At 40.8% G+C, this 12480-nt stretch overlaps 1 protein-coding gene across 2 annotated transcripts in view; it reads left to right on the top strand.

Annotated features, from left to right (window-relative positions):
- Positions 1 to 12480, top strand: part of sema6cb (semaphorin 6Cb) — a 161286-nt gene that overhangs the window by 60033 nt on the left and 88773 nt on the right. The window contains exon 3 of one of the 2 annotated variants that reach the window (XM_080039389.1): positions 1521 to 1702. The gene's annotated coding sequence lies outside the window, so the exon portion shown is untranslated. Of the gene's footprint in view, positions 1 to 1516; positions 1703 to 12480 lie in introns of both variants that reach the window. The other variant, XM_080039390.1, reaches the window with a different exon arrangement.

A 12480-nucleotide genomic window follows, 5' to 3' on the forward strand; every position in this document is an offset into this window, starting at 1 on the left:
AGGAGGTGCATCTGTCATGGTTTGTGTGCTGTGTTGATTGTGGTTTTTCTTGGGGGAGGCTGGTTAAGGGATGACAGCTCAGTTGGTGAGTGGAGCTAATGACTGAGCTGTGCCGCTGTAAACCCCAGCTGTGTGCCGCTCTAAATGAGTCTCCGGAGAACCAAACCAGCTTCAGGCAAATACAAAGAAAAAGTTTGAAGTTTTGATAAAAAGTCCCAAAATATTTTTATCCAAAAACGTTACCAGCGAAAATGATGGATGATTAGGGACCTTGGAGGCCTCTAAAGGGGAGAAAAATGTCTACAACATAAATTGACATTTGTGATATTGGGGAAAACAAGATAGTTGAGGATCAAGTTGTACATTTATTCATTTGTATGGAAACTTTCTTAACACTGAATTGTAGGGTTAGTTGTGTCAGGAATAAACGTTGGTATAGGTTCTTCTGTACACATGTCAAGTGCTGTTTATATGCAGCATATGCAAACGGAGGTACATTACTCCTACTACTGTACACAATGTTTCCTCCATATTGTCAGTTATGAAAACACGTCTTGTATAAAGAGCCCACACAGTTTACAATGCAAACCGAGCGTAGGCATGTTAAACCACATGGGGCCTTTGGTCTACAGTAGATATTGTTGACACAGACAAAGCGTGTGGGTGAAGAGTTGGACATGGAAACTGAATTGCCTATACAGCCTCGTTTCCACTGAGTGGTACGGTTCAGTTTGGTACAGTACAGCAAGCAGTTATCTGAGTTTCAACTGTCTCTAAAGGTAGGAAGGGTACCAAAACATGCAAACAGTTCCGTATCTGTTTTTGTCCTCCTTTCGTTGGGGTACCAAGACGTCCCAAAGGGGTGAAGATAAACATTGCATCCGTTGAGTAGTCGTGAGAATCATAATTTCCATCTTCGAGATTTGTCTTCCTCTTCATTTGAATGTTTTGCCAGGCTACACTGTGTCCCGCTGCTGTGATGTGTCGATAGTGAATGGCCATCATCGTCAGGCATATACCCCGCCTTCAAAGTCCTGTTTTTTTTTTTTATTAGACGCATTGATATCATGCTTATATATTTCACTTGATGATTATAATCATACAAAAGCCGCACCAATAAAAAAGACATTTGTACTATTAATAATAATAATAATAATAATAATAATAATAATAATAATAACAATAATAATAACAAGAAGAAGAAGGAATAATTCTTTCAGGCATCTTCCCTGTTGCCGCCATGTTTGGGCCCGTAGCCCGGCACATCTGGCTCTATTTACGTCCTCTCTGCTGGTGTTAGCCGTGATGTTATGACAGCAGAGTGACTGAAGAGATTACACTAAGAGGACATGGAGCCTCTCTGTATGGGGGCCTGCGAGGGTCATTGGACCCGTTTAACCAAAAAAAAAAGACAAAAAACCGCTAAAGGCTTTTTCACTGTTTACTCCTTAGCAGCTGCTCCTCTGCTGTTGTTGTCCCTTTCCTCATGTTTGTTTTTCTGTGTTTGCTCTCACAGGAAGTTTGTTGAAGACTGCACGTTCCTAGTGGGAGAACCTCAAAAGGGGGTTTTGACCCCTGATGCCCCAACAGCCACTCAATCTTCAAATCCCTAGACCCTCCTAAACCCGCCTTGCTGAGGTCACTTCCCAGGAGGAGACAGAGCTAAAGATCTAAAGGATTTGTGGATCCCTGGACGTAAACTGTGAGTCCAGAATATTTTGTTTGCGTTGTGCACATCTTAAATGCCATTTTCAGCTATTTTCAGCTTTTACTGTTTGTTTGCGTTGTATCTTCATTGTGGTTTGGGGAAGACCGAAAGCCCTCTTAATCTGGGATCAATACAGAGGCGTAGAATACTATCTTTATGTCTCTGGATGGGCTTGACTAAAACTGTCTGTAAGTTTGGATATCACATTTTTTGTTGCATTGTACTCATCTTAAACACAACCATTTTCAGCTATTCTGAGCATTCCCTATTTTGGTGTTTGTTTGTTTGCCTTTTATCTTCATTGTGGTTTTGGGAAAAGGAAAGCCCAGGGATCAATACTGAAGCTTAAAATACTATCAGTGTCTCTCTAGTTTAAGTGCATGAAAAAGAGAAATCAATGCAACTCCAGGAATGTTTTCACACATTCTCTGAGAAAAAAGTGAAAGTTAATGCTCCTGCAAGCTTGGTTTCATTTCTAGATATTTCTTCATAATTTTAACTATGTACACACACCACTGCCAGTCCTCAAACTGAATATTATGAAATCATGACATATTTGTGGGCTATATTTTCAAGGTCACACCCTGTGATGCTCGGATTGGCCTCAGTAATGGACAGAAAACTGTCATTTAATAACCTTCCCCTATTACACTCATACACAGCCATCCCCCACTCTAAAGTAGACAAATAAACAAATACACATACTTTATGTGACAAAAACCATGGGTTTATCCTGGCCTAGCTGGGGCATTGTCCATATGAGCTCTTATTTGCGGGGGTTAGACCATATTGATGCTCGCATTGGTCTATCTCTTATTCATGCCCCCCTTTTCATAGCACCACTATTATGCTGTGATCCCTCTTTTGGCTGGCCGTGCGTATAGTGCAACACGGGGCCATTGTGGAGCATTGTGCTTCAGTCAAAGTGAATGGAAGGCAGCCCAACACTTTTTTGCAATACTCTCTTTCTCTCTCTCTCTCTCTCTCTCTCTCTCTCGCTGACAGCCGGAAACACAATACATGATGATTTGGTGAGGCAGTTTCATACACAGGAGCGTGGTGTAGAGCTGCATGGCTTGGCATCGTGGTAAATGGCTATTGGCAATGTGAGGGGCACCGATGTGGAGAGAGAGCCATTTTCTGCCTGTCATTATTGATGACACAAAGACGAAATCAAACGGGGTGAAATGGGACAGAACAGCAGTCAATGCGGGTGCACAGGCGTGAAACATGATCAGACCGCTGGGTTGAATAGCGCTATTATCGTGCCAAAAATGTAAGAGAGAGAATGAGATAGAGGGAGATAGAGAAAGAGAGAGAGAGAAAGAGATGGAGATAGAGAGAGGGCATGAGTGACTGACATTGCCCTCATAGCTCGTCACCCACTCACTTGACAATGCAGTGTACTGTGACCCTCCCACCTTAAGTGAAGCATAGTTGGATGCATATTTCTAATGTATGAACATTTGTTCATCTTGGCCCACATGCTTAACAGGAAAATTGAACAAAGACGATCTTTGTGTACCAAACCACAACCACATCAGAAAGCTCCTTGTAGATCCCTTACCCTCTGTCTCAATTTACACAACTTTACAAGCACAACTAGCAAACCTACGCAAGATCATTATTTAGTGCAACACAAAGATACATATTCAATACCTTCTTATACAGTGCACTGCATTTATTAGTCATGCTTAGAGGCGGTTTCAGTTAAAATGATTTGATGTGTGTGGTTTTAGCCCATTGTTTGCCTTACGACCATAGCAAAGATACAGTGTTTGTGTTTTAATAATGTTTTGCTTATGAGTTATGGATCCTGAACGTTTGAATCTGTTCACATCTTTCCAAGTTTTGTACTGTCGAGTTAATTCCCAACATTGTATTTCGTCTTCTTTCTCAACATTTCAACTTGTTTCTCTAAGTGCACAATGGAAAGAGACAAAACCTTCCGTGTCAAAAAAAGTTCCCCTCCCGTGGCCCTAATATTGTGATTGATTTCCACTTGCAAGTTAATGTGACCAATTTGATCCATTACCTGTCTTTATTTTCTTTTAAATAACACATTTCCCCTGATCTGCACCTCACCAACTCTATGCAGGATCCTAGTTTTAGCTCCTGGCTTTCCAGCTCCGAAATGAAAGAAACATGCCCTCCAACTCTATGCCACAAAAAGAGCACTTTCTGTCTGTCTTTGTCATTTGTTTTGATATATTTTTGATGTTTCCATCTTTGCCTAAAAAGCGCAGATGGTTGAGATTGTCAGAGAGGTGAAACAAAGGTCCTGGTCTAGATTTGAATGGAGGTATGTGGGTTGTACCTGAACCAACTGGGTCACCCCCAGGCCGTCCCCTGTGTATACTCCCTGTCTCTGCCCTGTCTTAAACTCAAGTTGACCTCCCTGGGCTGTTTCCCCGTGAGGGCTAACAGTCTTTGTCAGTGCCCTTATTTCCTCTTTCTTTTCCTCTTTTCTATCTCATTTTCTTCTCCAGAGTCTTGCTCTTGCTCAATGTTAAATGAGGTCATGGCCACACTTGGATTTTTAGCTGTGACAAATTGGCCCACAGGAGGCAGATGGTGATGGGGAGGAGACTCGGTTGTCATGCCATTTGCTGCAGCAGCGACATCATGAATTGTTTCTCTGTGCCGCCGCAGACAAGCAACCTTACCACACTTGTCTCACTTGTGTAAGCCTGCCTTTGGTTTGGTTACCCCCCCCCCCACATGCACACACACACACACACACACACACACACACACACACACACCCCAGCGATCCTTTGACACACACGCCACCCATACAACAGCCTTCCGTCCCCATTAGTATCCATGATGTGTGCAGCGGCGGCGCTTGCTAACTGTCACAGCCTCTCCACTTGGATTCGCTCGGAGATGCAAAGCACTGCCGAGGGATTTGACACAGAGACAGGGCTCAGACTAATGCTAGAGCTGGTGGGACTGAGGGAGCAGCAGCAGCACACAGCCTATACTGTAGTAGATGTGCAGATGAAAACTAGCTGTTACGCTAACTCTGGTGCATTTAAAAAAATAAATCTAAAGAATATATACGTATTAATGTACACTGTCCACTTTTTTTTTAATAAATAATTTTAATTTGTAGATACACATACCATCACCGCTGAACCGTATATGTAAGCAGGGCTGTTTTTATTCTCCATTTACAGTGCTGCCGTCTTAACAATGTTTACCCATCATGCTTTGCGAGAGCAAGACTGAAATCCCCATGGGTGTTTTTCGTAGCCACATGCCTTCTGGTAGGATCATAGTTTGTCTGACAGGACAGGCATTGCTCATTAGGAATGTGTCCCAGGGATGTGACAATGGTCCCCAATTGGGTTTTTCTTTACTGCTGTAGTTGGGCATCTAAGCTTCAATCATGTGTGGCTAATAACAGGGAACTGTGTCTCAGCTCTTAGACGGTGAGGAGACACATTTCTTCTACAAGGCAACACACACAAAGAGCTTCACTTGCTAATGTTGGATCTCTTGACCCTTTTCTTTTTTTTTACCTTTATTTAACCAGAAAAGTCCCAATGAGATTAAAAAAATATCTATTTTTCGAGGGAGTCCTGGCCAAGAGGCAGCAACACACTACATGCATACACTCACACAACATACACTCACAACATAGAAACATAAATTAAAATGATAAAAAACTGTTTGGCAGAAAGCGTCATAGGTCAAGTTGGTTACAAAACTTGATAAAACTTGCGAACACATAACGGCTTATAGCTCAGCTCAAGAGCCAGCACCAAGTCAGCAATACTGTAATCACGTTAACAGACTGGATGTCACGGTTATGGAATTCACATTTTCAGTTACATAAGTTTTCTCGCAGCGCCGTTTGAACAGTGTGTGAAATTTGTGCTTAATTTGGTGAAAAACGACATCTGAGCTGTGATTTACGCTATTTTCACGGCAACTGTTACAAAAGCGCTCTTGGCGTAGTGTCAGCCATTAAAGCATCACAGATGGTGATGTATTAAAAATCAACACGCAATCGAGGGTTTGAAGTCACTGCATCAGTATTGTTGTGTTGTTCTTTCTCAACAATCTGTTTTATTACATTTGTTCAACATTGAGGTAGAAGAAAGAATGAATAGTCCATTGATAATCAAACCAAGGCATGATTCAAATTTAAAGTACAGGACACGATCAAAACAATCCAAATACTGCAAATACAATAAAATTAAGAGACTTGGACAGAAGACAAAACAGTATATATTAGTGTGTGTGTGTGTGTGTGTGTGTAGACTGAGCCCTGATAGCCAATGTTTATAGCTACATAAATACAACTCCGAAGAGACATCACCAGCCATTCTAAGAGTGTAAAAAACAAAGAAAAAACAATCTGCCTAGTCACATTACGGCTCCAAATTGGACTTAACCGTAAAACATACCGGTTTTTAATTGAAGTGGGTTTGTTAATGGATCTGATTTTCTTTTCATTAAAAACCTACGCTCTCATAGGTCAGGATAATTGCCGGCTTTAAGCTTCTCCTATACCTGGAACGTGACAGGATAGCTTTCCCACGGTTGCTTAATATGCAGTGAACCCGGCGAGGGGCCCTAAGCACTGGATATCGATCAGCTGATGTGTGATGTATTCACTGCTGCCTTCATAACAGGCATCTGCAGAGTCATCCGTGTGGGAGTTGTGATGCTCCCTACCCACCTCAGGCCAATGCAGAAAAGGATTTCAGGATTTCTCTTTCTAGGAATGAAAAGAATAATTTTGTTTTATTGATTTCCATGTATTCTGGCTTTGAACAGTGATCTGGTGAGCTTTAAAGACTGCAGGGAGAAACCCTTGACTTTCTTCTGAAACTTGCCTTTTCAGAATAATATGTATACCTCAAAGAATCTTTCTGCTGACTTTCATGTTGATCAAGAGGCTAATTACCCTCACGTTTGACATCTGAAGTGATACAACTTCTCCTGGCGTGTCAAACTAGCCGGCCTAGCAGAAGAGAAAAGTGCAAACCTTACCACAGCGTGCAATGCTTTATGAGAGTGTCCACACGCTGTTAGACACTCTGAGTCGCTTGGACAGGAGCCAGTTTGTAACAGGAACGCACAAATGAAATTGCATGTCCATGCTGGAGCACAAGACGGCAAGCTGTGTGGAGAAAAACACACCAGCCCTCCGCTAGTAGTAACAGCTCACTCACTGTCAGTACAAACAATTCCGTGCAGGGCCTTACGCCAATCGCCAACAACCCAGGACTAGTGTTTACATGTGCCATATTCATACAGAAACAAAACGCTCCCAGAACACGGAGTGCGAAAACAAATCTAAAGCCAAGTTTAAATAAATCATCTCCCATGTAACTGGAGGGATTCTCGCTGTAAGACCATAACTGCTTCTACAATGTCAGCAAACAACACCAGCCTCAACATATGAATGTGTAGGGAACTAGAGTCGTGTGCTGTGTTGTGGACGTGTGCTATCGTTTAACCTTAATCCTCTCATCTCTAAGCATATTACTCCCTGTGGTCAGGTTTGAAACATTAAATAAATGTGGATAATGAGGTTGAGATCACTTGAAGTCGAGGTGAAAGTCAGGAAGCCCTCCACAGCTGACCCTAGGCTGTTTATAATTACCATTCAAATGAGCATTTAATACATGTTTGTCTTAAACTACTGAGGTCGGAAAAAAGTGGATTTTAGTTTAGAGTTGCTCTCAAATTAGTCTTAATTTATGGTAATGGTCCAGCCTATTGAATCGAGTTTACTTTGAGGGTGAAACCCAAATTATAATAAAATTAATATATTTGCTCATTAAAGTTCCTTCTGTTTCACCCTTCACATAACTCTTGAGCCCATTAAAATTGATCTATTTGTACAGTTGGCTTTGGTCCAGAATAGCTTCTTGAGATGGAATATGATCTTTAGATTTTTTTTTTGCCTTTGACTGTTTGCACTTGTCAGCTTGACACTGTCAGGCTACACGTGCTTGCCAAAGTGAAATGTGGATTTGTTTTCGCTTGGTTTTTCTTTTCTTTTTTTAGCCGAAGCATAAATGAACTCAGATGTTCTTCCTGTAACAAATTAGCTTTTGATTATAATTAAAAGCCTTTCTAGTAGTTGTTCCAAATCTTTGGGATTGTTAACCCGTTCAGATGAGAACTGATTGGACCGCTGAAACTTTCAAGTCATTGCTTAAGACCTACCAGTTAAGCACTTTGGTCAACTATGGTTGATTTTATATGTACCACTATATAAATACATTTGTACTTTAAAAGCAGTGGCTAGAGATCGTCACATTGCCAGGCTGTTTTTTCAAAGTCTATCCCCAAACTAATTGAGCCCAACAAAACAGAACAAACTTTCCCAATCATACACTGCAGGGTCTGAATCTTCAAAATTGACTTTTTAAAAAAAATCCAATCGGAGAGAGAAAATTGTGCTGCGGATAGTATCAAGATCCCTCCAGCTCATATGGTTCAGAAGGCCACACGGTTATGAACTGAACTTCAATTTTATTTTTTTTTGCCAAGGCAGCAGTAGATGTAGCGATCTCAGGGCCAAAAGACTCGGAGTCAAAAGGGCACAGGCAGACCTTCAAAATCCTGGTGTTTTTTAATGACAGAATTGTGCAGCGTCATTGAGAAAAGACTGATTAAAAAAAGCCTTGGTGTGATGGGCCGGGTGGCGAGAGCATATGGCCGAAGGGGCTTTAGCGCAGAGAGAGAAGACATCTGCGGTTTCCAGATCACTGAGACAGAAGCAATGGAAATGTAATCACACAGATTAAGGCAAATCTGCTTCATTCCTTTTACGGAGAAATGCCTCATTTGTGAATACCAGCAGTTTCAGTTTTTAATTGTGATACATTGGGATACACTGTGTGTTCAAGGATAGTTTCACACTTTTTCAAGTCTTTAAACATTAGTTAGGTGAGCGTAGGCACATTAAAACAAGTTTCTCCTGCTCAAATTAATATACCCCTACAGATACATTACTAACATGCTTTTAATGGAAGAGTTGGGGGCAACTTCAATCCTCATTCTTTTAACGAAGGTATCTAAAATCGTATCTGGAATGTGAGTCTTCAGCAAGTTAGCTAAATCAATGGGGCTATCTCCCACAGTTATGGTCTCTTTAGCATGGAACTCCCTATTTTCCTTGCAGTCCCTTCACTGCTAAAAAATACTAAGCTTGAGAAGATATGTCTGGATTTGTCAAACTGAAGCCTCATAGTAGCCGCTATACTCAACTATGACCATTTTAAATGTATTCTTTCCAAGGATCTTTCCCCCATCCCTTCCATTGTAAGCACATTGGGATAAGATTTTTAAATGGACAAGAAGAAGAATTACAGAGTTTAACTGGCATTTTATATTAGTAATTTGTTCGAGAGCATACACTTCACTCTTAACAATGAGAAATAAATTTCACAAGACTCAAGATGTACTTCTTTAGAACATCCTACAAGTACTTTATTAAAGCACCTGACAAGGTAACACATTACCAATGCCGAAACGGTATTGTATTACTGTTGTTGTAAATATGCCAGCACCTGATTTAAGATACCAGCCGTCTTTCATGGTGCCCCGGTGTAGCCGTAAATAGTGTATTTTATTTTATTCTTTGGCATTTTCAAGCTTTATTTGATAGTACAGAGTTGAAATGGGGAGAGAGAGAGAGGGGATGACTTGCAGTAAAGGTCGACAGGTCGGATTTGAACCCGCGACCACTGCAACGAAGGTCGGAGCCAATATAGTGCACGATCTATCCACTACGCCATCGTAGCGCCCCGTAAATAGTGTATATTTTATACTTTCAGTATATTTACACTGTTCTGTTTTCTTACAGCATTTCAGTTTTCTTTGTGTATGCTAAAATATAATATGTTTATGAAAACATATGAATATGTATCTCTTTGGGATCCTTTAAAAACACATTTGTTTTGAACAATAGCTAGGCCACAAAGTTTAACATAATTCATGCTTTTGGAAGATATTCATCTCCATTTTTCTTTTGTATAAGCAATACATATAAACAGCATTTAACATGTGGCTAAGCTCCAAATATACATACATTTTGCAGTTAGCTCATAAGCTATTTCTGTCATAAACAGTATTTAAAACTATATTACCGATAAATATGTCTTAAATCAAAAACAAATAGGCTTAAAACACAAAGGCACTGTAGAGAATATATATCTAAATGTGTACCTTAAGCACTGAAGCTTCACAAACAATGCAAATGTATTCCTTTGGTGGTAACCTGTGAACCTCATCGTTGTCCCTCTGGATACACTGCTGATGTTTTGTTTTTTCGCTTAAATTAGCATACTCTGCAGACTGGGTTGAAAGTGTACTGCTATACCCCAGAGACGCTGCCCGAGAACTCCAAACAATCTTTCTATCTACCTCTCTCTCTCTGTCTCTCGCTCTCTCTGCCTCTCTCTCTTTCTCTCTCTCTGTCTGTCTGTCTGTCTCTCTCTCTCTCTCTCCCCCCCCTCCCTCTTCCTATTTATTATTCCAACACTGACATCTATATAGACTTGCCTGAAAGCTTGTATATCCTTCTCCATTCGGCTTTTGAAGGTTTTTCTTCATGTTCTTTTTAAGGCAAGTGATGGTGTCAATTATTGAAAAAATGGGGAGAAAAATAACTCTTATACACTTTCATGTAAAGTAGTACCCATCAGCGCATACTCTTGTATCGTAGACAACATGTTACCCGCTCCATAGAGCCTCATATAATGAAACATTTGCTGCGATTGCGCCTCCTCAAGGTCATTGTGACAGAGATGATTTCTCAGGAGAAGGGTTGAAAAGTCACAAGCTAGAGTGAGCAAATAAAGGCCAGGTGTCTAATGAACACCAGGAATAGTTTGACAAACCCTATCGCCAAGTGACAAATGAAAGTGTCAGCGGGCGACCTCCGTGGCATCACATTTCCTGTGTTGTTCTGTGATAAGCCGTGCCAGCGATATGAGCCGGCATGCAGCACACAGCTGTCTGCAGCAGCGCAGTGAGGAGGCTTTGAGGACAGAGGTATACAGTAACAGGAGACCCAGGGGCAGATGCTAGTCCCTCAGTATTGATTGGGCCAGACGTCCAGACGACCCGTTAACATCCACCGAAGCAATGCAGACAGGGCTTGTATAGCTAATACCTTCTGCCTTTATTCCCCTTTGCAGGAGAAGGCAATCATTTCGAAATCATGACCAATTTGCCGGTGGACAAAAGATTAGTTATCCATTTTCTATAATACATTTAAAATACTATGCGCTATTGTGTCAGAGATAAAGGCAACATGGAAAATGCATTAACATTCAGCGTGTATGTTGAGGCTTTGTGTGACTAACCTCCTTACAGCCAAAGCCACACTTTACTGGAGAACTTAACAGCATTACTGGCTAACTGCATATGAACCTGGCAGTGAGGCTGAAAGGATTGCTTTGTTGTCGGTGTCTACGTAAGGCAGTAAGATTTATGATAACTGTGGCCTCCTCTCCTGCCGATGGCATGCACTGTAAGCTACAGCGCTTGTTGCCTATATATCACGGGCAGACAAGTTTGACCTTTTTGTCTTCTTTTTAATAATAAAAAAAAAACTATCAACAAAACTATTCAAGTTCATAATGGATTCTACAAAAGAGCACGACAGAGCATAACGATTGTGATTTGGTTTATTTTGATTTGGTTTTTCTGACTGGTCGCCTACATTTGATGAAAGCATAGTTGCTGATTGGTTTTGTTATCTGTTTGTTTTGTTGCTGAATTTGTTCAACAACTGATAAATCGTCTTTTCGTTGTCAGAAACACTTAATATGTGATTCATGACCATAAGATGCTAATCAATGCTATCAATAAAACCAGCTGTTGCATGTGAACTGAAGACCTCATAGCTGCCAGAGGGTGCGATACGTCATCTAAAAAGCCTCTATGTATACAAGCATCCCAACAGAAGCCCACACTTTCTTTCGGCCTTATACAGCGACAAATTCAGCCTCTTGTCAAGGCAGCAGCAAGAGTAATGGCCCCAGGTCTCCTCCTGAACACAGACTAATGAGAATCTCAAATACGACAAGCAGAGGGCATTTATCACGCACTCGCTTTTAATGACACCACCACCCAGGCTCAACAGCACACTTGCACCAGTGCCTAGCCCCGTTATGAATGGCTCAGTTTGTACCCTCACTTTAAACACATTTGTTTTATAATGTGCCTGCCTGCAAGTCATGTGACAGCTACTTTATGAATTTTCAACCTTTTATCACTAAAGTTGGTGTGCAGCCTTAGGGGACCAACAAGTGTATACAATTTTAGCGAGATAGCCCAAGAAACATAGTTGGCATTGACCAAAACGTCAATTGCCGGGCTGTACAGCTAAAGTTCCACAGCTGTTTGCATGACTGCCCAATCATCAAAACACGTCATACTCATCCTCAGCACGCTTGTGAAAATACTATATCCAAAGCATCTTGATCCACGGAAAAAATGTCAGGTTGGCACTTGGTGACGGGCAGGATGCAAATTCAAAATTGTCCGCAAAATGTTCTGGTTATTATTATTATTATTATTATTATTATTATTATTATTATTATTATTATTATTATTATTATTATTATTATTATTATTATTATTATTATTATTAATGCGCCTTGGTCATATGGGATGACGAGTTGGTAGAGAATAATAGAATCAGAGTCAGTGGTACGTCTGCTGACAAAAAGCTGTTTTTCTTTCTCCTTTGTCTCATTTCTTCCTGTCCATCATTTCATTGTGAAATGCTT

This window comes from Ammodytes marinus (genome assembly GCF_949987685.1).
Source record: "Ammodytes marinus genome assembly, chromosome: 13".
Classification (NCBI taxonomy): domain Eukaryota; kingdom Metazoa; phylum Chordata; class Actinopteri; order Uranoscopiformes; family Ammodytidae; genus Ammodytes; species Ammodytes marinus.